We start from the raw sequence: 25,007 nt of genomic DNA, 5'->3' as shown, positions 1-25,007 counted from the left end.
GGCAGCATGCCCCCATATGCAATAGGTCCTGTTGGCATCCCTAGAAACTGTTTGGAAAGAACAGGAGGGATTATGCCAAGGAAAAAATATAAAAACATACCCCAAGGGTATTCAGCTGAGATATTGTTTTGCTCCAGGGTTTGTCATGGCGAAACATGTTGGTTCTGCACCAGCACATGGCATGTGGGAGCCCAGGCTGGCCGGGATCCTGTGCATGGTCTGCTTTTTTGCTATACTTTTTTATGGATTGAAAATTTCCTGAAAAAATAATTTTCCACTGAGAGTAATGATCCATCTAAATTCAAGCATTCCACTGCAAAGAGTGGATTTCATTGAAATTTTCAATGGAATGGTTAACTTCCATAGCCACGTTTTTTTCCCCACAACCAGCTGGTATTAGGCTACATTGTACTGTATTTTCAATATTTTACATACTGAAATTATACCATTTAAATGGCTATATTTTAGATTGTGTGAAACAAGCCAACCGATATCATAATAAAACTTTTCATCTTTATCAAAATTAAGCTTTTCTTACCCTTCAAAAACTTCAGTATTTTCCATTTTCCAAGCCCCCTCCCTTGATGAAGATAGAATGGCATTTTGAAATCTCAGATGAGTAGCCACGTGTGACTTCTTGCCTGCCTGCGCATCCATCAGCACCTGCCCCTGTTTAAGCATGAGCGGGACAATTTATATTGTTAAAGAGAAGAATGTGCTAAAGGATTTCCCACATTGCAGGACAAAATCCAGCAGTGCTGTTTCACCAGAATAAACCCCAGTCAATTCCCATTCAACAGTTAAACAATTCCATGACCGTGACATGGTACACTGAGTCATCAGGGATGTATAGTCACACACGAAAGGGCTGAACTCACCTAACTTTAACCATCTCAAATTTAGGCTTCTTTTTTAAGCCAGTAATCTGGCTTCTTTCTAGACACAAGAGAGAGAAAGATGGAGATACAACTGCAAAAGACAATTTCTTCCCCTCTTAAATGCAATGTCTAAGACATGGCTGAAGCTAGCTGGGGGCGAAATTAATCTTATTTCTTACCCTCTGTATGTTTAAATCCTGTCCAAGAGCTGTAGGACATTTGATCACGTTGAGACAGCTTCACAGAAACCCAAGTTGTTCTAAAGACTATTTTGAGATCCCTCATGTCAGAGACTATGACCACATTATATTTGAAGTAGAGGGGGCATTATGTGTACAGGTATTCCCACTAGGCTTTTCATGTCATTAACTGGTGATCTTCCGATTCTGAAATAAAATATTTCCCCCTCACATTTCTTATTTCATTATCCCCAGTTCAATACACATCAGTGCAGTATAAGGCAAAATAGTTAGATATATTAGGAATTATTTAAATTAGAGAGAGATGTATGGGTAGTTAAATACTCAGTCTTCTGTTCTACCCTAATTATGTATCAAATTACACTCAAATTATACCCAAATATAGATGTAGGGAAGTAGTCCTGAAACTTCCAGGAGATATCAGTGGGAGAAAGGTGAAATTAAGCAGGTGGTGCAAGTAGATCTGAACTAATGCAATATGAAAACCATCCAGGACTATTATTTTCCATTGTGTCCTGTTATTACCACCATTTGCTTCAAATTTCTTTGCAAACAAGGCTCTGTAATGAATGAATGTTCTCCAAGCCTGGAGGAAGCAGTTTATTTTTCTAATGCAAGAGAATTTTGCTCTTGATTTTAATGTCATCCTCATTCTCATTCCTCTCTGTGAAAATGAGAGTGTTCCAGCAATAAAGCAGGCTTGTCACACTGTCCAGCAATCAGGGAGGCGATGGGACAGACTGATGCCTCTTGAACTGGAAAGCGTGTCTCTCAGACCGCTTCCCACGCAACAGATTTCAGTTCCTAGTCGTCCCGGCTGCAAGTGGATGGTGCTTTCATGGCAATGTTGTAAGCCCGCATGCTGACCCTGGCACGTTATATAGGTTAAGCTAAGCTGTTGCTACACCCATGCCCTGATTTACTTGGTAAAATGGGTTTCATACTCTTAAACCGCTTTCTAGGCGATTACAAAACTAACTGAGCTCTGAAAACTATTGCACTGCCTGGAATTTCTTTTTTGAAATCCTCCTTTCTCAGCGGACAAGAGCAGGAGATCTGCACCACAGCATGGTGCCAGCCTAGTTTGGAGAGGGCTCCAGAGGCCATGGCAATGCCCCCACACCCCAGAACAGCGGAACGCTCGCAGTTCTCTGGAAAAGGACACGATAGTGATGTTGCACAGCAGCCAAACGTGCCACTGCAGCTAATGCTTGCACTTGGGCTACGTCCTGGCTCTTTACCACTGCAGGCTGTGTTGAGACACCCACCTGCTTCTCAGCTGGAGAGATGTTTCTGGCATCAGCTTTGGAAAAAGCAGCAGATGGTCCCTGAAACCAGGTGTCCATCCAGCAGAAATGAGTAGTGAACTCTACAGTTGTGGGAAACATCATCGTTCTGTTCCTTCTGTAAGAGGAAAATCCTCCCCCAACCTGAAATCAAACCCCAAACAAACCCCCAGACCTGCCAGCATGATATTTATGGTCTTTGAGGACCTCAGGATCCAACATCCACTCTCTTGTGATATTAAGAATATCTTTGTGGCAGAGAGCAATAACAGCAGGTCTCTGGGTGAAAGAAGCAGATTCTCATCTCACATCTGAGGTGTCCCTCCCTATCAGCTGCTGCTGGAGAGGCATACGAAAATATGTTCTAAACGGGGGGATGGTCCCTACCTCTTTATTGCTTCTATATCCAGCATTGGGAGGAAGCAGAGATGGCCTATAAATAACAACTGCTTTTCACGGGCAGAGGTGGAGACCTTGGCTAAGGCTACAGCAAGACAGACCTCAGCAAATGGTGGAGCATGTCACCAACACTCATTTTTCACCCTGACAGCAGCAGACACTGGCTTCTGGGTGTTGATAGAACCCATGGTATTAGCGAAACTAAAGCCCAGTCTGTGGGCTGCAGAGCATTCCTCTTGAGCATTAACAAATGCAGCATTGGTGTTAGACTAGAAAAATGTCTGCTGAGAATAACATAGGCAGAGTTGATGGTGTGGCGTGCAGGAAAGGACTGCAGGACCTTTGGTGATCTCTTCCAGATTATTTTCTCTGATTCTGTGAGTCTACTCAGTATGCACCTATTAATTGGGTTCAGTGCCGAACTCTGAGGAATAAATCGTGAGGGACAAACCTGGAGACTGCGATGCAAAGCTGCACATTGGAGTGAGGGCAGAGAGCAGGGAGGCTGGCTGGGCAGTGTCTCCAACATGTCACTCACTAGTGCAGATTTAAAAAAAAGACTCGTTTGCATGAAGAAGCCAAAATCCCACTTACGAAGCTGTGTAGGCAGCAAGGCTCAGGTCCTCCAGGGCATCAGACTGTCAGTGAGAACGGTATTCCAAAATAAAGGCAGCTGGTTACTTTGGTCTCAGAAGTATTTAGGAAGCAAAGCTGATGTTAGTGTTGCTGAGGCTGATTCAGAGCTGGATGCTCATCTGGGCACTCTGGATTACCCTGAATCTGTTTTCCTTCAACTGTGTAAAACCCAGAGAGATCAGCCTACTTGGTGACAGACCCTGATCTCCCTGGGAGATCCACAGTGATGCCAGAGAGGAGGTCACAGTGAGCTGGAGAAGAAGTCCGACACCCTGCATTGCCTCTGAAAAGTGAGCAACAGAGAGGATACTGACACTTAAGGCAATCTAGAGAATCCATGCTCTATTTCCAGCATCTCTTTCATAGCATAATTGACACTAATCAGGAGTAAATACGCATACATATATTTATATATTCCTGTGAAAATGATATATTTACATGGAACTGACAGACTTAGACTTCACTATTTTTCATGTTGTTATGGAGCAACTCGGTTAGCAAATACTAGCAAATATTTGGTTTTTGCAAATGAAGCATTTTTTATGTGCTGCACCAACAGGCAGGGTAACAAACGCCTACTGGCAAGAAACATGCCTTGCCTTGGCTTTTTAAGCTGGCTCCCATTGGACTGTATTGCTGGTGGGGATGTGCTGAGTGAGTGTAGGACAAGCAGCAGTGGTGTGGTATAGATATTCTGACCAAAGCCAGTTTTTTTGGCCATTCTAGTTTGCACTGATATGAAAAAGATCACAGTTGCCTGAGCTTATTGATGGGCAAAGCAGCAGCCTGGAACATTCTGAAGTCTATGTCAACAGAATCAGGTATCTAGAAGTACAAGGCAGAAAGTGTGATGGACCGATCGCCCAGCGTCCCTCTTCTCTTGATGGGAAGGCCCATCCTCTGAAATGAGCAGACCGAGGTCATGTTTCGCTCTGTGTTGTATAGCCTTTTTGTTTGTTTATTTTGCACATGGTTCCTGGTCAGTCTACAGCAGCTTGTGGCTTGACATTTGAAATTCAACCTCTAAGTGGCAATGGCTGGGTTGATTTATCACTTAGGTCACATATTACAGCCCTATTTTCTTGTTGGACACACTTGGCTTCCAGAATTAGAGGCTTGCTTGGTCCACATAGTTCCCTTTTTATTTTTAGCATTTGCCACTAAAATTTTAGGAAAGGAACACTAGCTTTCTTTGTATTTGTACAGCATCCAGCAAAGAGTCCTAATATGGTTGGGACTAATGTCTTGTGCTATAATACTAAATGGGAACAGCTAATGTATTGGTTTCTTGTATATTATTTTAAAATACCTGATTAAGAAGAAAAGGGATCTGAATTCAAGTCAAAGCAAATTTGTTTAAAATACGAATTTTTAATAAAAAACCCTTTTCCTAATAGAGTATTTTTCTAGCCCCTGCTATTTGTCTTTCTGCTGTGCCTGTCTCTGTCACACTAAGCAGTAGCAGTATCTGAATATGTACACCATATTGTAACATGCCAAACCTGGCTTTTCACACTGATGTCCCTTTGCACGCCACAGAGGCACTGTTCCAGAGGGGAAGAAAAAATCTATTTGCATCCAATCGACTGAGCGCTTTAAGTGCTGAAACTAGTAGACCAAATGAGTTTATTAGATTATCATTGCGGAAGTTAATAAAGAATTAATTTCTCTTCATGTGACATCCAAAGGCAGTTATTTCAGTGGCCTGTCCATTTACACAAAGCCAAGTATTTGTCAAGTGTCAAACTCAATTCCCATGACCCAGGCCTCCTCAATAATTCTGGATTAGGAATACCCTTAAATGACATTACAAAAATTTTATTCCAAGATGCATTGAGCTCCTGGGACTACTCAGGAATTTCAGGTTAGTGAAGGTTACGTAGTCAGCAAAAGCTTGTTGGATATAAGATCTGGAATGGAAGGATACAGTGTGCAATGTTTTTGAGACGGTGAAAGGCAGGATGTAAGAAAGAAGCAGCTGATTTCCAAAAGGGGATCTTCTATTCTGTTTCTCTCCCCTGGAAATGATGCAAAGAGGGTTTATCTGCATTGCAAAATAACTAGCCAGTGTGATCTCCAGCAAAGGAAATGCTGTGGTGTCGCTGTAGGAAGAACAGCATGGGTGCCGAGGGGAGGAGTAGAAGGAGGCAGAATAAAGCCGTCAATTGCTGCTGTGGGAATTACGTGCTATAAAACGTCTTCATTCAGAGAAGAAGTTGAGAGTTCTGCACATTCCCACCTACCAAGTCATGTACAAAATGAAAGAAAGAGGAATCTCTTTTTTGTTTTCCTGTACTCAGCAGATGTAGACTAGATATAGGATAGCTAGATATAAGGATAATCAGGAGGTGGGGTGGAAGATATATAGATAAACAGAGTAGATATGAGGAAGAAATTTTTTACAATGAGGGTGGTGAAATATGGGAACAGGCTGTCCAGAGAGATAGTAGATGTCCCATCCCTGGAAACCTTCAAGGTCAGGTTGGACGGGGCTCTGAGCAACCTGATCTAGTTGAGGATGTCCCTGCTCATTGCAGGGGGTTGGACTAGATGGCCTTTAAAGGTCCCCTCCAACCCAAACTATTCTATGATTCTGTGATTCTATGATCTACCTCTGACCATCAGAAACACAAGGCATACTGGGTGGACACAGAGCCTCCTCTCATTTCTCTAAAAGGGAAATGGTGTAGGATGGGACTTAGACATAGATTCTAGGTAAAGGATGGTAGACTAAGAGAAAAAAAAGATCCATTTACATGGCTCGATCCATCAGAGAAGGAGAATCCTTGTGCATACATTGACTTTATTGTATTTCAAGGTTATATGAAAATGAAAACTAGATGGTAATCAGTAGGAAGAGGTGCTGAGTACCGGACCCCTTTGGTTGGGATAACACACCTTTAAAATGTAAATGGACAGTATCAAGAATTGTTTTAATCATTATTAATTTTTCATTTGAAGGAGTCACTCCATCATCTCAACAAATGACTTTCCCTCCCTCTCCTCCATCTCCTCTACTTCTCGCCTTCCTCCGTGCCAGGACAATATGAGTACTTCCACCTCACCTTCTGATTAATGCTGAATAAATATGCCTGAGAGTTGGGGGGCAGGATCTTCAGCTGGGAATCTGGCCCTGCAAGTTTCTGCATGTGGGGAAAACAGGGACCTGGCTGTATACTTCTCTTCTAACTCCATAGCTGTGTCTTCTTTAATGATGTGGGAGATAGCTGTGAGCAGAGCTTGGGAACAAGAGTGGGCATTTCCCACACTTGCTCTCAGGAAATAACTCACTAATAACTCACTGCCCAGTAAGGCTTGTGTGGCTCTGAGAGTGAGACCTGGATTCATCCCACCTAACCTTATGGCCTGAAAAATGTCTAGGATGCAATGGTTTTTGCTGCCGAGAAGCTAAGTGACTAATCCAAGCTTACAGTCTAGACTTCCTTGGCTGTCCTGGGAAAAAGGCAGGGATCTCCACAAAATGATTCATCTGGCCTAAAATGCTTGCCCCAGACAAAAAGGATGAATCCTCCTTTGGAAGTGCCCATGTCCTCTCCTGATTACGGAAGAAACTGGGGCTACCAACTTAGACAAGGTGCCCAGCCTGGAAAAGCCATATTAGGGGAGTTGTATCCTGCCCAAAGGGGCTTGGCCACATGAGTAAGACTGAACTAAACCTTTCTTGTCAAAAACTTGTGGGTACTGTCACACAACAGTTTTAAGTAAAAGAGAAAAAGAAAGGAAAGAAAAGAAAAAGCAGACATGATGTCCATAAACATTGGAAAAATAGATTTAAGTGGCCACTCAAATCTCACTATTCATTAGTGCTTAGCTTTAACCAGGTGTAAGTCTGTGATTAAAACTAAGCATGTGCTTGATTGCTTTGATGAACTAGGACGGACAGGAATGTTTCTTACCACTTTCAAAGTTGCACGTAGCTACACGAGTACCCGCGATCAGTGAGTTGGCTTTCACCCAGTGGAGGGGACGTGCCAAATCCTATGGGTTGTTTAAGCCCACTTGAAAAAGTCCACATTAGGAGCTTTAATGCAACCATGATTTAAAACGTTTCAGAATCTGGACAGACTGGCATTCTCAAGATTTCCTGTACAAAACCTATCTACTTAATTTCTGTGCACAGGAACTATGATGGCCCCAGTTGCTCTGAAAATAAATCTGGAAAAGGTTGTTCAGCTGGTTATTTGAAAGAGGAACTCTTTACCGGTGCTTGCAGTGGGGCAATTAGCCACGGAGGCTGAGGCATGTGACCCTGACTGCAGTTTTGTCCTACCTGTGGCATTCAACAACAGGACTAAAGAAATAGCAAACTAGAGATAGCTCCAGCATTTGAGCTATACTGCAGATCTTCACCACCTCTTCCCCTCTCTTCCCCTCTCTTCTGCCCAGATTAGCATGAGTGGGCAACTTGGCATGAATGCACACATGCTTCTGGCACTGAAAGTCACAGCGAAGCTCATTTTCCCCTACGTATTTCCCATTCAAGTATTTTGGAAGTGAGATAGTGGATGACAAAAAGTGGGACAGGGTGACACAAACTGCTGTGACACTTTATAAATTCCTCTTATCAGACTTGTTACATCTTCAAAGTTTAACCTGTTTATATGATGTTATACACCTCGAACTTCTCTCCCCCAGGTGAAATCCCAGGCCACAAGTCCTCTGGCAGCCTCCTGAACTCCACCGCTTCAGCCTCAGTCCTTGTGACCTTTGCATGGCAGGTGATCGATGGAGAGGGAGGAAGGTGGGTGCCCAAAGAGCATTTCTGCTGTGACCGTTGTGCTTGGCAGCAGCCCCTTGGCTGGGTGATGAAAGGTTTGCACGGCAGCTGGACTTCAGTCAAGTTTAAACAGCTCAGCTCTGTTTGCACGGCTGCATCCCGAGGCGCTCTGACGTCGCAGTGTCATGGAGGGCAGGGTGAGGGCACGTGTGATACAGAAACAAGGGTTGCGCATGAGGAATAGGGTCTGTAATAGCAATGTTTTCCTTTCTATTGCTGATTGTCACTGGAAATGCAACTGTTCTGGAGCCACATATTTCTAAGACAGAAGTAGGGATCTGAGGGATAACCTTTTCCTTTCTCCCAGGAGAGTCTCAAGAGGTGACTTTGATCTAGAGCTTGGCCAGCCTCCTTCTGTTGAAACTCCTTAAATAATCTACATTTCCTTCTTTTCTTAGCAGAAAACCTCCTTGTCTTTTAATATCCAACAAAGATGTGCTGGCAGCACAAATTCTGAAATCCTCCCAGCCTGGAGCATTCAGGATGAAAACATGGGCTGGAGCCTTTGGGGCCGGAAACTAGTCTCAGGGTTTGCTTTGTTGCCTTGGGCTACTAAAGCCCAGCACCTGGACAATAATTATGGGCAATGTTTGCAAGGGAATTTGCATTGCCTTTTCACGGTGAAGAGTGAGGTTCAGGTGCTTAGGAGCTGTTGGGCTGGTAGCATCTAAAATGCTTGGTTATGCTATCTGGATAACCACTGACAAAACTACTTCAACAGTAGTTCATTTTTGCTTAATTTTTTCCATTTTCTTGGCTGCTTCCAGCTGGATTTGAGCACTGTGTCCCTTATCCCCCTTCTCCGTCCACCTGGCAGGGGAGCAGGGACGGGGTCGGCTGTCTCCTGCCAAGCCCCAAGAGCAGCGTCTGATGCAGCCGGGAAGGTGCTGAGAGCTGGGACCTGACAGGAGAATGATGCATGTGGGAAAAGGAGGGGCAGCTTGTGTTCCCAAGTCACTGCAGTGGCTGACAGGCCCCTCACAGCTGGGGAAGGGTTAAACTTTAACCAGCCAGACTCAAACCCTTCCCTGGTCAAGCCAGCGCCTGCAGTGCCAAAGCAGAGCCTGAACAAGGAAGATGCTGAGCTGCTGGGCGGCATGTGGGTGAGAACAAGAAGGAGATGCTTTTCCCTATCTCCCCCCTAGCCTGCTGGGATGTTGCCTGGTAGGACAGCAGGAGCCTCTGGGAGGGATTCTGCCCCATCCTGCCTGCATGGGTGCATCTCGGTGCAGAGCATCCTTGGAGAATGGCTTTGTCTCTGGGTTGTGCCTCTCCTTCCTGTCTCTGGAAGCTGCAGGACCCTGATGAATGACTCCCATATCCTGATCAAAAAGTCTCCCTAACAGTTTTAGTGTGTTTGTGTCCCCCTAGTTAAGATAAATTAGACAGGCTAATGAGACTGATTAGTCTTTAGCTGCGACCCTTGGCCTTTAGGATGTACTTTGAGCTAATAGAGAGAATGGGGATTATATGCTGTGATAATGTGCTTGTGTTGGCCTTTTAAAGGAAAACACATTTATTGCTACTTAGAGGAAATTGATCTAATTGTGCTGGAAGCGTTTCTATGGACTGAACACGGAATTTTTATTAAGTAGGTGACTCAGGTTCAGCCAAGATTGCCAGATTTGAAATGGGCAGGAGATATTTTAAGAAGACTCCACCTGGAAACCCCTATGGCTGCCTCTCCAACTGATAACGAGCATCACTCATCCTGACTTTGATCTGCTGCTCTGCATGTCAGACATGGGAGCTCTAGGAACTTAGACTGCAATCCACAGGTCTCATGGCTCAGGTCCAAACTAACAAATCATCAAAGACAACCAGTTGTGTCTGCATGTTTACTGAGGGTTCAACTATTTGATTCCCTTCTCAATCTGCAAAACAAAATGGTTCCCTTAGTTACAGGGATCCCTGGAGGCAAATGAGGAAACATCATCATGCAGCCAGTTTTGAGAACAGCAGGGTGCTCAGGGGCCCAATCCTGCCATAAAGACAAGGTTTGATTTCATAGCCCAAAGCCTCACATCTTCTGTTTCATGCACAAAAGAAGCAGTTGTGCTCCTGAAAGTTTTCTCCAATAATATCGGTTGGACTTATAAAAGATACTGCTTCTTCCTATAAGCATTAACCTTATGGACCCATGCTTCAGGGGGGTCTGTTCCTCCCTTCCAATATATTTGGAGGATTTAGCTGGTTTCCAGCAAGCTTTGACGAAGTGCTGGTCTCACATCCGCTCTGACAAGTTTTGTGAAGACAAACAGTTCTGCTGGGGAGAGACAACAACACTGCAGTGGGGGAAATCTCTGCTCACATGAACTCTTGCATCTGAGGCATTTATAAGAACTCTTAGAAATGCTTCAGACTTGAGGAAAGCCTTAGCTGGAGATCCCAGTCAGCAAAATCCAGAGGAAACAAAGTCTTTCAAGGGTAAAAGCTATTCTTATCAGAGCTTCCCCTGCCTCCTGGCACATTGGGATGCAGATGCACAACTATCATAGAATCACAGAATCATAGAATAGTTTGGGTTGGAAGGGACCTTTAAAGGCCATCTAGTCCAACCCCCTGCAATGAGCAGGGACATCCTCAACTAGATCAGGTTGCTCAGAGCCCCATCCAACCTGACCTTGAATGTTTCCAGAGATGGGGCATCTACCTTCTCTCTGGGCAACCTGTTCCCATATTTCACCACCCTCATTGTAAAAAATGTCTTCCTTATAATATGTCTAATTGCCCACACAGACATTGGCTGGCACAAACCGCAAGAGCTTTGGTGCTCTTTGATACTATTCTACTGGTATCAAACACCATGCAAACACTAAGGAAGGGGCTGAGCTGAAGAGGTTACACTTAAAAATATTATTTTTCCACAGGATCTGTAAACACTGAAGAATGTTTCTTCTCATTCCTACCATGCACTGCAGTGCAGGTCCACCACTGCTCAGTGGTTTATGCACATGGGAATACACATAATTGTTCAAGGTAGGATGCAAAGAGGACTCCAAGTTTGCTTTCAGAGGCCTCTCTTTTAGCAGAATATAATTACTGCAGGCTGTAATTGGCCAGGTTAACAGCATTGACGTATTTAATCTATGGTGAAAAACGGTACCTTTACTGTGTACTACTGAAAGCATCAAGAGCCCAGTCCTGGATGAAGGCTGCATGTTAGGTGCTGTATCGGCACAGATGAGAAGCAAAGCCCTTAGCAGCAGCAGCAGATAAGAAGACTTCTCCAGGGGAGGTGGGTTTGTGGCCTCTCCAGCAGTTAGATGACCATCAGGTCCTTTTCCACTACATCACACTTTTGGGGGGCAGGTCCTGCAGGAGGCTGATCCCCCCTGGATCAACTTCCCGGACAGAAGCTGAAGACTGGCTTCCACAGAGTCCCCCAGATACTGTGGCTGTAGATATGGCAGCAAAAACTGTTGTGAAAGAAGAAAAAAAAAACAACCCAAAACTGAAACCCCATCCTCAAAAGCCATGCACCTCAATTAGAAACGAAGGTAAATAAAAATGAGCCTTAAAATACATGAATTGGAGAACTTTAGGACAAAAGAATGCGCTACATTAATAAATAAAATAAGGATGATTTGCCTGCCCAGAACAAACTGCCAGGACCCTGCCAGCCCATAATGCTGCCCTCTGTTTTTCTGCTAAGAGCAGCAACAATGTCTGAGCTCTTACTACTGAGCTTTGGACAGGATATTTTCAAATCTGGAGAAGCCCTAGATCAGGTCCCCAACACAGCTGATACTGTGCAATCCTGTTCTCCACCTGGCCACTGCCTGCTTTCTTAGAAAGTGTAACTTCACAGAGGATGACAGGTTACCAGGATGCCCTGAGTGGATGGTAGAAAAAGAACGGGCTGGACTGCACTCTTCTTTGCCTGATAGTGGTGTGAATGCACTGAAATTAATGATACATCATTGACATTACACCAGGAAAACCAAGATCAGAAAGCAGCACTTCTTCTTATGTGAATTTGATATTACAATTCTCTGTAGGGACTAGGATTTTATTTTCTGACACTGTTACACTCAATTTTATATGCCAGTGCAAATAATAGGAGCCCTGCCTCTCCCTAATCTTCAGTCCCACTTTGGGTTTGGGTGGGTGAAATTGTAAAACACTTTGTGCATCCTCACTGGAGAGGATGTAAAATGCTGCTGCACCACAACAGTGGTCTTCTCCTTCCACTTGGCGCAGGTGCAAATGACAGCATGAGCAGTGGGGAAACAAAGCCAAGGTCAACACAAACATCACATGTCGCCAGGGCTGGAGAAACCGACTCTGCAAATCTTACAGTGAAAGCGCCCAACTGAGCTGCATCGTAGCCAGCGCCAGCCTGGGCTTTCAGCAGTAACGACCCGCTTGCTTTGCATCTGGACCACAGTGGATTTTTGTAAATGCTGTTTGACCCTACTCATGTCTTATATCCACCCTCCATTTGCTGAGCTAGGCTGAGCTTGTTGCCTGGTTTCCAAAAACTTCACCTCTAGTCCCCTGGAAGATGCTTTCTTTCCATCTGACTCTAGAGGGAACCAAGGAGAGTTAAGTGTGCAAATCCCCCTGGGCAGCCTCCTTCCATATGTGTGATGTCCTAACATGTTTTCTCTACCTCACCAAAGCAATGGCCAAGCATCTGCTCTATAAACACAGCAGTTGAGCATGCTCTTTCATTCTCATAAAATCACAAAAAAGGCTCTGGGTAAGTTGCAAGGTTGCAGCTTGTAACGCAAGGGAACCCACACCAAAAAAATCTGTTTTATTATATGCAACTCCTTCCCCTCTGACATCATCTAGTCATTAATCAGGATGATCCTTGACACTTTCCATATTCAAGCACGTTGCAGTAAATAGTCTTATCACTCTTTTACAGCCATGGCAACTGAGCCCTGACTCGAACAAGGTCAAAGTGGACCCGCAGGGCTGAGAGCACAGGAGCTGCCACCTTCCCAACCTATGCACCAGTCCTGCTTTGCTGAGAAGCGATACAGCCGATCAAAGGTTTGAGCCACAGCCCTGAAGTCAGTGGCAGGACTCCTCAGCAGCCACAAATCACTTTATAATGCTCTATTGCATGTGATAAGTCCTGTACTTTGTCACCTTTCCATGAAATGCTTTAAGATGCTGAGAAACCAGAGAACAGATGTAGGAGCAGATCCTCAGCCAGCATAACACCAGCTGATGTTTGGAATGGAGCTGTGACCATTTATACCAGCTGTCCTGATGTTGTCCAAATTAAAGAGAAAGAGCAGCCAACTTCCAACTGCAACTGCTTCAGTGGAGATAATACTGAGAATCCTCAAAGAGGACTGAAAATCACAGCATCACAGTCCCTGTTTGTTAAATATCTCTGTTGCAGACACCCAAGAAAATGAAAGTCCTTCACACTGTTTTGGAGGTTTACACAGAAAAAAGCAGGAACAATATTTAGTGACAAATCCATATTACTTCAGCACTGATCCTGCTAAAACACGGTGGAATATGGCTATATGAGCACTGAACTGAGAAGGGCTGATAATGAATAAGGTTACCTGTGAAAGTAAGTTTCATTGAGCAAGGCTGTTAGCAGATAAGCCAGAGTATTTTGACTGGGAATCTTCTTGTCTTTACTTAAGGATGTTCCTTTTCACCTTTAAGTGCAAACTTTTGTATTTGGCTCAAAGTTTATGCCAAGTTCGGGAACTTCTGAAGAACAAGCTTCCATTTGGGGTAGACTGATTGGATCAAAAAAGTTGTGTTAACCATTCAGTGTTTCTTTTCAACCTTTGCAAAAAGAACATTTAGACTTTTCAGCTCAAATTAATTTGTCATTTCAAAACATCCTTTCACTTTAATTAAAATGCTCCAAACTGAACTGAAATAATTTGCCTGGCCCAGAACAGATTGATGTTGGCTTTTGAGAATTTAGAAATAAAAATTTGAGGTGGCCAAGCAAGATAGCTGCATTTTGGCGTCTAGACTCTTTCTTCACCCTCATTTGGAAGGAATTGCTGGTGAATGGAGAACTCATGCTTCCACATAGCTCTGCTGCTGTGGCTCTCGCTGCAGCCCTTGGACCTTTGGCAGCCACAGTCCAACTGCCATGGACCTGCTACAGTACTCCATTGGTTGCACATGACCTAACTGTATGCCCAAGAAATCTGTCCCCCTACATTAGCAGCTAGCATGACTCTCACCATCCTGATGTAGCAGTTTTCTTAGCTCCAAAGTGCTGTTATTTACTGTAATCCAGATCATGTTAAATGTGCCTGGTAGCCCTACTGTTCAAATTCAATGGCACCTTTCCAGATTCTTCCTTCCTTGTGACTTGCTCTTGAGTCAAAAGGTATCTACTACCTTTATTTTAACTTGAGATTTGTCAAGGCAAGAACAGGACCTCCATAGCTTCTGCTGTTCAGCATGACGTCAGGCTAAGAATAGCCTCCAGCTGCCAGTAAATCAAATGGAGTTACATCAGGGTTGATGTTGATTGAAATTCTTGCATCAGTGCTCAAGAGTCAGAGAGGAATGAAAAGGCAAAAAAGGCGTTGGGGGAAGAAAGAAGAAAAGATGTGCTGCTGATTTGAACGAGAACTGGTTGCTTCCCTGCCACTCGTTGGCAGGACTGATTCAGAAACAGGTCAGGAGCCATCGATGAAGCTGTCCAGCACCTATCAGTGGGACTATCAGTGGGATTTGGGTGTCCAGCTGCCTTTTGCTCTCACGGTTTAATGTTATCACCATTAGATGGCTGGTCATGATCCTGTCTGTGTGTGCTGAATGGACAAAGGTCTCAGTCCATGAGGGGCTTTTCCTTATAATAATTATGTGTATTGTCACCTGTCATCAGCAAAAGTGGACCATGTCTATATCCAAGCTTAATCACAATAAGGGCAGACTAGTCTTAGCATGGGTTTTTTTGTAGCATAGGATACACCCATCTCCAGACATTAGTCCTTCCATCCCAGTCCTTGAGCACTCTATCACATAAAGAGAAATATCACTATAATGACACACTTGATGAATATTCCCTAACCATTTATCTGTCTGGTCCTGGGAAATGTGCTTTATTTAAAGCCCAAATGTCACTCTGGTCTTGGTGTTAGTTGACTGTTAGTACTGTCATGTCTTTACTCCTTCTCCTGGCTTATCTGCCCTGTTAAATATCCCCTGAATTTTAAAGTACTCCAAATCAGGACTTGATCACAAAATGTGGACAGATACAATAGTTTTTTGGTTGTTTTTTTTAAAGAATACGCTTGTACAATGAAACAGTAAGCATCACCTTTGACTTCAGGAAAACAAAATATCGGCATAGAGACACTGCAAGCCTGTAAAGTTTTGGGATCAAAGTCAGCATACTTCCTACTGTTTCCAAGAATCCTTTAAGATGGAATTCCTTGGGATACAAGCAATGCTTCAAGAGACAGCAAAGATTGCTTCAAAATGGATTGGGAAGTTCTGTCCCTGAAACAGCTAATTATTGGCAGAGAAAAGAGAAAGGATCTGATGTGGCAAAACTCAGGGTATCTGTAACCCGTGGAAAGGTCATTTAGATGTTAGGATCCTAAAATGTGATTGAAGAGTGATCAAGGTCTCCAAAACTGGAATGTGAGGTTTACAAGAGAGGGCTCAACTGAAATGTTTGTATGCAATACTCTGTGCTGGGCAGAAGTGTTTCTGGATATGCACCTTATGGAATACTGACTCAGTTATACAGCAATTATTAAAAAAACGTGTTTCAGGATCACTAAGTCCTTGTTTGGAGGCCCCATTTTGCTAGGTGCTTTGTAAAAACAGAACATAACACTTACAGCCTAAGCTGTTCAGTGTACTCATCATGCTGGCTCATCTAGGATGATCCTGTGTCCCAAGCAGCTGAAGTTTTCTTCCATTGTAAGGACCAAGTGCCTTCTGCTCTTCATGAGTTTGGTGCCTGTGTTTAATCTCTTATCAATAGGCTATTTGGGGGTGAAATGAAGAAAAGAATAATAGTTATTTTCACTCCAAGCAGTGAGTGAAGCCACTGGAAGCCAAGCAGCTGCTCCACGAGAAGGCTCCCTTAGAAGCCATTTCCAATTGTACACATTCAAATCCATGGCATTTTATTAATGACTGGAGAAAGAAATGGCCAAATCCACATAAATAAATAAACTGAATGGCTGCCATAATGTACACTAATTCAGGGAGGTTCTGTGTTGTTGTCTCTATGTATACAGTCACTGGAGTGAAAGGAGATACTTTAAGTAAAAAACTGAATATCTATGGCAGACGATTTGAGCACAGCAAAGAGCAAAGCTCTCTGCTAAGGGGCTGGGGGAGAAAAAACCATCCTTTGAAAAGATGAATATTTGAAAACACCAACTGCTGCAGCTACTGCGGGCATATTTACCAGCACTCTGCACCGGGCTGGAATCGATCTGTAGGGATAGGTTTGTTGAAAGGAAGGAAAAAACAAATGGGGCTTCTGCTTCTGGGATCACACTGCACAGGCTGAACAACTGGCTGTGTCCTTTCCTCGGCCAGGGGCAGCAGGAGATGCTGTTAAACTGTAACCCAGAGCTGAGTGCCTGTGTCCCTAAGAAGAGAAATGCCTTTGTGCCACAAGGGCTTATGAGAAAATGTGTGGCATTTCATTGGGATTCCTGGTGCAGGAATTAAAATAATTTTAATTGTGGAGAACTGTGATTTATTCAGCATAAAGCCACATGGGGAATTTGAGTTTTGGGGGGCTGGCAGTAGAAAGCATTTTGAAGAAAGTTTAGAAATAAACTTTCTAAATTTACTTTGCTGTCCTAGGAACCTGTCATTTGCGACTTCAAGTACCAAGTTACACTTTCCCATTATCACTGTTCCTATTCAGTAGATGGGGAAACTACATGGAAAAGTGCAATGTCTCTGCAGAAGGACTTTGCACTTGTGCAAGCATTCATCTGCACAACTGCCCTCGTGGATGCAGAACAAGAGCAGCCTAGAAGTGGTTTCATTGACATTTCTGTCCAGGTTTGTTTTACTCATTTAAGCAGTCCCAGTTTTGAGGTCAAATGGCCAGAAAACAGACCTAAGGCACCTCTGTAATTTGCAGTTTGTTGTATTAACATTCTGGTGCCAATATACAATATAACCTTTCTTATGAGATTAATCCCTAATGTAAGGGATATATAGGGTTGTACTGATATAACTGTGTTCATACTGTGGCTTTCTGGGCAGAGCAACAGTAAAAAAAAAGAGTTAAAAATCACACTTCTAAAAGGTCATCAGCAAAGAGCTCCAAGCTGAACCCAGGATCTGAGCCTTGAATTAAGACTGTGGGGTGACACTGTAAGATTACTGCAGCAAGCCCTGGCCATAGAGTTGAGCTGAGCTGTGCTTTGGCTGCGCTCTCAGTGAGGATGTAGCTTTGAGTAATTTTGGCATCCCAAGGCCCCAGCTAATTCCCACTTGTGTTTGCTTGTATTTTTACTGGCTGTCTTTTCCACTTCTGCCTCTCAGATTACTAGGGCTGGTGACAAGGAAATATGGGAATAGCCATCCAATCAAATTACAAAACATTAAAAAGGTCAAGCGCATACAGGTTGCTTTTGCGCCATGAGCGGGAATCAGATTTCCTGGTATCTCAGTAAAAGTGACAGATAGTGTTAACCAGATAAGTAAATGGGAGCTTGTAAGTCTAAAAGCAGGAGTAATTTGCCAGTGGATCTTTTTTCAAGTAAAAGTGTGTGATGGTTAGATTTCCTTGAAGTTTCTGCCTTGTGGGTGAAAACAGCCTGACTGTATTTTTGTGCCTTTCTCTGCCCAGTGTGGCCCTGGGACCATTTGCATGATAGTTTCTGCAGATCTGCTGATGCTGTAGGAAGATGGAAAAGGAGCAGTAAATAAAGTGAGTAATTGCCCTGGGAAAATATTGCTTGTAAATGCCTTCATCTGGCAGGGAATGGAGATGGGACAGCTGAAGCCCTGACAGATGCCCCATTGATGGACCCTTCCATACACTAACTGTATCTCCAGCAGCCTGTAGACATCATATCCATATCATTTTGTACACAGACTCTCCCTTTTTGGGCAAAGCGCAGGTGAGAAGGAGTTCTAGGTATTGTAACCACCAGAACTATCTAGTGAAAGCTTCACAGAGGAGCATGTCCTTAGTAGACAGGCCTTCTCCTCTTGAAGCACCATCTAACTAAATGTTTTGACATGGATTTTCAAAGACACTGTTGGAAGTTTAGACATTCAGGTTGACATTTAAATGGTATAGACATCCTGGGAGAGCTCAGCTACCAGGCTGGACCAACTTTGTCTTCCCTTGACCAGATGGGCAGCAAGTACCATACCATGGGAAACATCCTGCTCTGCTTTTCTTGGTGATCCATTTTAGATTTGTAATGACCAAGGCTGTGAGCTATTTCTCAGAGGTCTTGCTTCCACTTTAGCCCAGGATCAGTGGTTCATTCTGGATGTGATGCTCAGGATTTTGAAGACTGTTATGTTGCACAGGAGCAACCTTCATTTTTGGAGATAGCAGCTCCAGAAATAATGAGTAAATAAACCCCTGTCACCTTGACAGGCTAACATTTTCATCTCCCCCTTCATTATTTATTTATTTATGGTTACTGAAACCTATTTCCTAAATTCTCCTCCCTCATCCTCCTTCCCCTACTTTGTTTTAATGAACTGAGGATTGAATTCTAGAGCATACTCATGAGTCAGAGATGATAAAGCACCCAGTCTTTTGGCAGTTCTGTAAATGCTACAGTGGCTTCCAAAGAGTTAATTCATTATGGTCCATTGTCCAGTCGACTTTATAGCTAGCAGCAGATTGGAGCCAACTTGAAATGCTGAAGTGGGAATGAAAAATGAGCAGAGCCTTGGTGTGCATTAAATATTTAATATTCTCTCAGTGGGAGGTGTCAGGAAAAGGACCATATAATAAATACTATGAGAGACAATTCCATCACTGAACTCGTCTGTTAATGACCTCATTTGCTTTGACAGAAACACTACAGATGCAGCCTCTTCGCTTCTGTGGCCCTATTAAGCAGCCACATTCCAGTTGGAGAGCAAATTCCTGCTTCTGCAACGCGGAGGAGTGGGTTGGAGCTATGATTGTCTCCTTCTCCCTCTCTCTGACTCCTTCTGATCTCCAGATCTGGGGCATTTAGAAAGAATTTTGTGTGGCATGAAAGGTATTTGTGGTAGCTGCGTGATTCTGGCAGGGAAAACAACAATTTATCAATAACAATTTTATCAAACTACTTGGAATACATGAACTCAAGAAAATGCTGCCTTCCCTTAGAGGAGGTGAGTGCCTCCCATCTCCTGCCTTAGCAACACCAGCTTGTAAATTGTGGGAGCTTGAAAACTGTGTGTGCAGACATGGTGGAGATCACCTCCAGTTTAATTCCCTGAGGACCTCTTGTGCCAGGGAACAACAGGATCCTCAGAAGGATCTACTCAGATGCCTCCCGGTGAGTGCTTCGCACTTCAGCAGGTGTGGAGACCTCAAATCCCATTGCATTCCTGGAGCACATGCTGGCAGATCACAGGATTTTCCAGCCAGTGCTGTGACCTGCAGCACTGTTTGTCCCCTGGAGGCTGATGTTCTGCCTGAGCACCAGTATTACAGGATCTTTGGCTTCAAACTAGGTGCAAGCAGCTTGTTTTCTCTCTTCCACTATTTATGTTTGAAGGGTCCTTCGAAGTATTCCTGCTCCAATGGCTAGAAGCCAAGTCTACATTTTGCACCTAAATCTGTTAATATCCAGTTGCTATGCAGTTCATCTTTGCCAGGTTTCCCCTTCAACTTGACTAATTCTTTTCCTGCCTGGGTAGATAGACCCTTGGATGATTGTATCACCTCTCAGTCTCTTTTTTTGCCTGGTTAAGCAAACCAACCTCTTTATGTTTGTCTAGAAAAGTTCTTGATGGCCATCAGCATCCCAGTAAACTTCTCTTCTTGTGTCCTAGCTTCAGTTGCTCTTCTTGAAAAGCAATGACTTACAAGGCTTGAAATGCTTAGTAAAATGGCATTCATCCCTGCTTATCACTAATGGCAATTCCTCTCAGTCAATCTGTGCATTACACCGTATGGCCAGCTTGGGAGCCCAGGTCACTCTCCTCCATGGACAACTGCTGGCTTAAACGTGAATCTCTACTATTAGTAGTCCTGCAATCCATGACCATGATTTTTCATGTTTTGACTCGTTTCTTTTCCTTTTTACTACAGCATAAAATCATGTTGGATTTCTCTGAACTTCTCATTTGCCTCCAGTATTAACTTATCTTTTCCTCCAAAGTTTCTTCTAAGGCCTTGCACATGACTGCAAAATGTTGGCCATATTCCTGTATTTGCCTAGTCTCTTTTTTCCTCCTCTTTTACACAGAGGTACTGCCTTTGGTCAGAGAACTCCAGTTCTCTGTAGTTTTTGTAGGACATTACAGGTAGTAAACAAAAATACAGATTGAAAAAATGAAGAGAAAAAGATAGCTGTTTTCTCTTCAGGTGAAGTGTATACTTGTAGGCTTAGACTCTTTGCTTTGAACATTTGGGGCTGACAATACTATTCCCCCCAGACTAGCGGTTCCCTGCCTTGAAGTGAAACTTGAATATAAGCGTATTAAAAATTGTAAAGATTAGTATATTAGATATTATTAGATATATATATTATATAGTACAGGGGCCTTAGAGACACCTTATAGTACTAGAGGCTTGGACATCTGAACTGCTAGTGTAGGACTCCAGAGTCTAAGCTCAAATGTCAGCATCTTTGATTAGCATCTGCTTTTTGGGGTGGATAAGAACCTTGTCATCTTCCCCCTTCCCTTAATACTGCCTGAACTGTGAGGCCCGTGATGGGGGAATAGATGTCCGTCCTGCTGCCTGCACACGCCTGTGCATGCCTGCTGGGATCAGAGGTGGAAGAGGCTGTTTGCTGTGCACGGCATGGGATAAGAGGAGGTTCGGCCGAGAGGAAGATGAGGCTTCTTCCACTGCTGCTGCCTGTATGGACCGTGGGGATGCGGTTCAGCAGGGTGCAGGGGGGGAGGATGCCAAAAGCAAACCAGCTAACTGCAGGCTCAAGGAGGAAGAGAGAGGGAAAATAAAAAAAAAAAAAAGGCTGGGCAGAAACTGGAAGGGAATGTGCCTCCCGCTCACGTCTCAGCTCTGTGTAGGCTGCCGTCAGATGCCACACATTCTGTGCATTACAACAAGGCAGTTGTTTGTAGCGCTGGATCCGTGCAACAGGGAGATAAGGTTCTGCCTTTGTATCAGAAGCAGCTGCAAAGGGGCGAAAAGGTCTTAGAACAAGAAATTAGTTCATTTGAATTTTCTCTCTCTCTCCCTTTTCCTTCTTCAAGCCAGACAGCAGCAGCAAACTCCCTCCTCTCATACCGTGCAGGCGTCTTTGCACCAGCTTGTGGTACCAGCAGGAATTTGTATGGCTGTCTCCAGAGCCCATGCAGGGTGCGTGCGTGGCGGGGCTCCTCTCTGAGGCGACTGTGGCATCAGGCCTTTGCTTGCAGGGTGGTCGGTGGTGGTTGCCCAACAACCACATGCTCCACGGCAGAGAGGTCTTGGCTGTGAAGGTGTGGAGTTAGCACAAACCTGCCATGTACGCCATCTGCGGTGGTAGCTGGTGCAGCCAGGCTGTGGTTGAACAAGCCCATGGCTGCAGCTATAAGATAATAACAGGCTAGAAGACACTCTGTAAGATGGCGCAAGCCCCATCCATCCCATGTCCAGCACGGGGAGAAGGAGAAAATACCTGGACACATACTGTTAAACCGTCACGACACATTCATAGGCAGGAGGGATTCAAATGAACGTGGGCAGGCAGCCTTGGGCATGACATAGCTACCGTCTGAGTGCTTGGCTCTGCAACCTTAATGATGTTCTTTTAATGTAGCTTTTAAAAATGCATAATATAATATACATTGTCTGCCCTGTCTGCCTTTTATAGCTTTAAAAAACGAATCAGGTATATGCTCTGACATATGGAACCATTTCACCCCAATGCACAGACAGATACTCTGCCACCTTCAAGCACTTGCTGAAACGTGCTTCAGGGTTTAGGTTTGCTCTTAAATAATTATCACTTGCTTGGTAAAGAAATAACCCTTCTTGCCTTCAAAACTCTGTGCTAGTATTTTTTTAGTCTTTGTTTCTCAGTAGTTTGGCAGTTCCCTTGCAATCGGCTCACGGCAGTTTCTCTGGTGCTTGTTGCTGGTCATGCAGGCTGGAAACCTGCATGTAAATCTGGACTGGGCTGCAGAAATCACTCAGTGTTGCTTCTGCCTGTGTGTGAGGGGGGTAGAAGGATGAAACTCACAGTTCAGATGGAAAGAGAAGGAGGATACATGGCAGGGAAGGAGCTGAAAGAGCCCTCAGAGCCCAGCCTGGGACTCCAGAGAGGTGTCTTCTGTTCCCCAGCCTGATCTGCCCATAAGTTATAATCCTCAAGCTGGCGATGCTGCTGCCGCAGGGCCCGTGGAGGCTCCAGCCCTCCTGGCAATCTCAAGTCTCCCCAGGGCTGATTTAGAGAGGTCACCTGTCACTTGTGTAAAGGTCACTCGAGGTCTGTGCTGTGGACAGTCCCCACGTTCCCGGGGTGTCACATAATCATTTTATTTTACATCGCCTCAGTCCTGCCAGGGGAGGGGAGGAGAGGAGATAAGACTGCGAGGTCAGCAGCATCTTTATGGATGGCGGAGTGAATGTGAGGTGAAAGGGATCGTTGCTTTTGCCTCCCCAATAAACCCCTTTTCTCTGCCTGAACGGAAGCAGTGAGGAGCTGTTCAGCTAATTTATATTAATTCAACTCCATTAATGATGAGATATCATCTCTTCTCTCAGCAGGAGAACCATCAAAAGGATTTAATACTGAGCTGCTCTTTTGACAACCCCACATTACAGCCTGCAGCCACTCCATGGCTGGACTGAACCTTTCCCCAGCTACCAGCTTTTTCCCAGGGCCTCATTACGAAGGGCAATCTCATGCTACTATGATTATTTTTGTGTGAGTCTTCACACATGCCTCAGCATTGCTCGGGCACGGGGGAGCAGGAAAGCTCTCTGCAGGGAAGAAGGGACACAGCACATATGCCATGTCTTTCCCAGGCTGGCGAAGAGTAGGGGACATTTCAAGTGGTAGGAAGCCACAACCAGTGCACGTTACAAGAACGCCTTTTTTTGGAGCTAGGAGAGGCTGGTGGCCATGGGGGTCTCCAGCCGCACTGCCTGGGCAGCAATGGCAGCAGTGCCCTGTGATGCAGAGCAGTCCTGCCAGCTCCCGTCAGACTTAGAGAGTGTATTGCCCTCACCAGGGATATGCCAGAGGGACAAGCATCTGGACCATCAGCAAATATTGCTTTATGAAGCACCACGTCAATGCAGTTTGGGTTTCTTGTTGGGCTGCCATGGGGTTCCTGGAGGATGGGCAGTCTGGAGTCAGGCTGGTGTAAATCAGGTTGATGTGTTAGGAGGGACTAAACTTCCCGCTGAGATCAGAGGGTCACTGCTATCGGACAACAGAGAACAACACTTTGGGTTCACTGCACAGAGGGGGAAACTGAGGCAGGGGTGGGGGGAGGCTCAGGACCCCTCAGTGTGGAGCACCTCCAGAACAGGACCTAGGCACCAGTCCAGGGGGTTACTCAGGAGCAAACCCCGAGCCAAAGCAAGGACAAATTGTCAGTTTTACCCTGTGGAGGGGCCAAGCAATGCCACAGGGATGACCATAGCAGGTTGCGGTGGCTGGGGTGGTTTTCTGATGGCCACAGGTCCCCGGATCCAGCAGGGCTGCTAGAGGACTCTCTTGTTTTCTCATCCATGTCATGGCAGTAGGAGACAAGACTTCGTGCTAGTCGTGTAATTTAATTTCTCCCTTTGCTTCTGGCTGATAGTATTAAACTCCTGGCCTCTGAAACACACATACAAATCTTTTTTTTTCCTTTTTTTTTTTTTAATATTTTTATATTAACATATTTCCTTTTGAAACCGTGTGAGGCTTTTCTCAAAAGTAATGGATTTTTTTTCTCCCCTTGTCTGGGCCAAATGTATTCAAATCTTAACTCAGTTAAGTCAGAAGATTCCTATCGTCTCAGCAGGGAATCCCACCCTTTATTCCACAAATCAGCATCCTTTTTATTTGACTTTCTGATCTCCAAAGGAAAAGGGAGGCTTTTTTTTTTAGAGGGTTTTTTTTTTTTAGTTTAACTCTGACGTTGATGTTGCAATGCTCTTTGATAGCCAAGAACACAAGGACTGACTTCAGGAGCAGCTGAAACTTCATCAGGAACCAAAATATAAAAAGAAGGGATGCAGAGTGGGGAATGGTAGAAAGTGATACTGTTGAAACAACCCTTTGAAATTTCCCAAATGATATTTGATCTGTGAGTCCCTTAAAGCTGTTGCAATACCTTTAGTATCAAAATGATCTTTTTTTTTGAGGGGTGTGTGGGGCAGGGAGGAGAAATATTTTAATTTTTTTTTGGTGACTCTCAGAAGAAATAAGTTTAATTTAAACCTACAATGATTCCACCTGGATTTTTTTTTTTTAACATACATTTATCTGGGATTTAGTAGGATTCTTTAATCACTTTTTTTTCCTTCTCATCTGCTTGAATGTTCCTTTATTTCAAAGGAACAGCAAAAGAGACACAAGGGACCAAATGCCGAGGAATAGATTACTCCTGAAACACACTTTAGTCCTCCCTTATCCACTCCCAAAATACCAAGCCACTGGAAATAAAAACATGAAATAGAAACTCTTAGAGGCTAAGGAAGGAAGGGCTCAATCTTTCCCTGGGGAAAAATCAGTGCAGCGGCATC

The sequence above is a fragment of the Accipiter gentilis genome, chromosome 14, assembly GCF_929443795.1.
Source record: "Accipiter gentilis chromosome 14, bAccGen1.1, whole genome shotgun sequence".
Taxonomy (NCBI): Eukaryota; Metazoa; Chordata; class Aves; order Accipitriformes; family Accipitridae; genus Astur; species Astur gentilis.
This window is presented reverse-complemented; position numbering follows the sequence as displayed.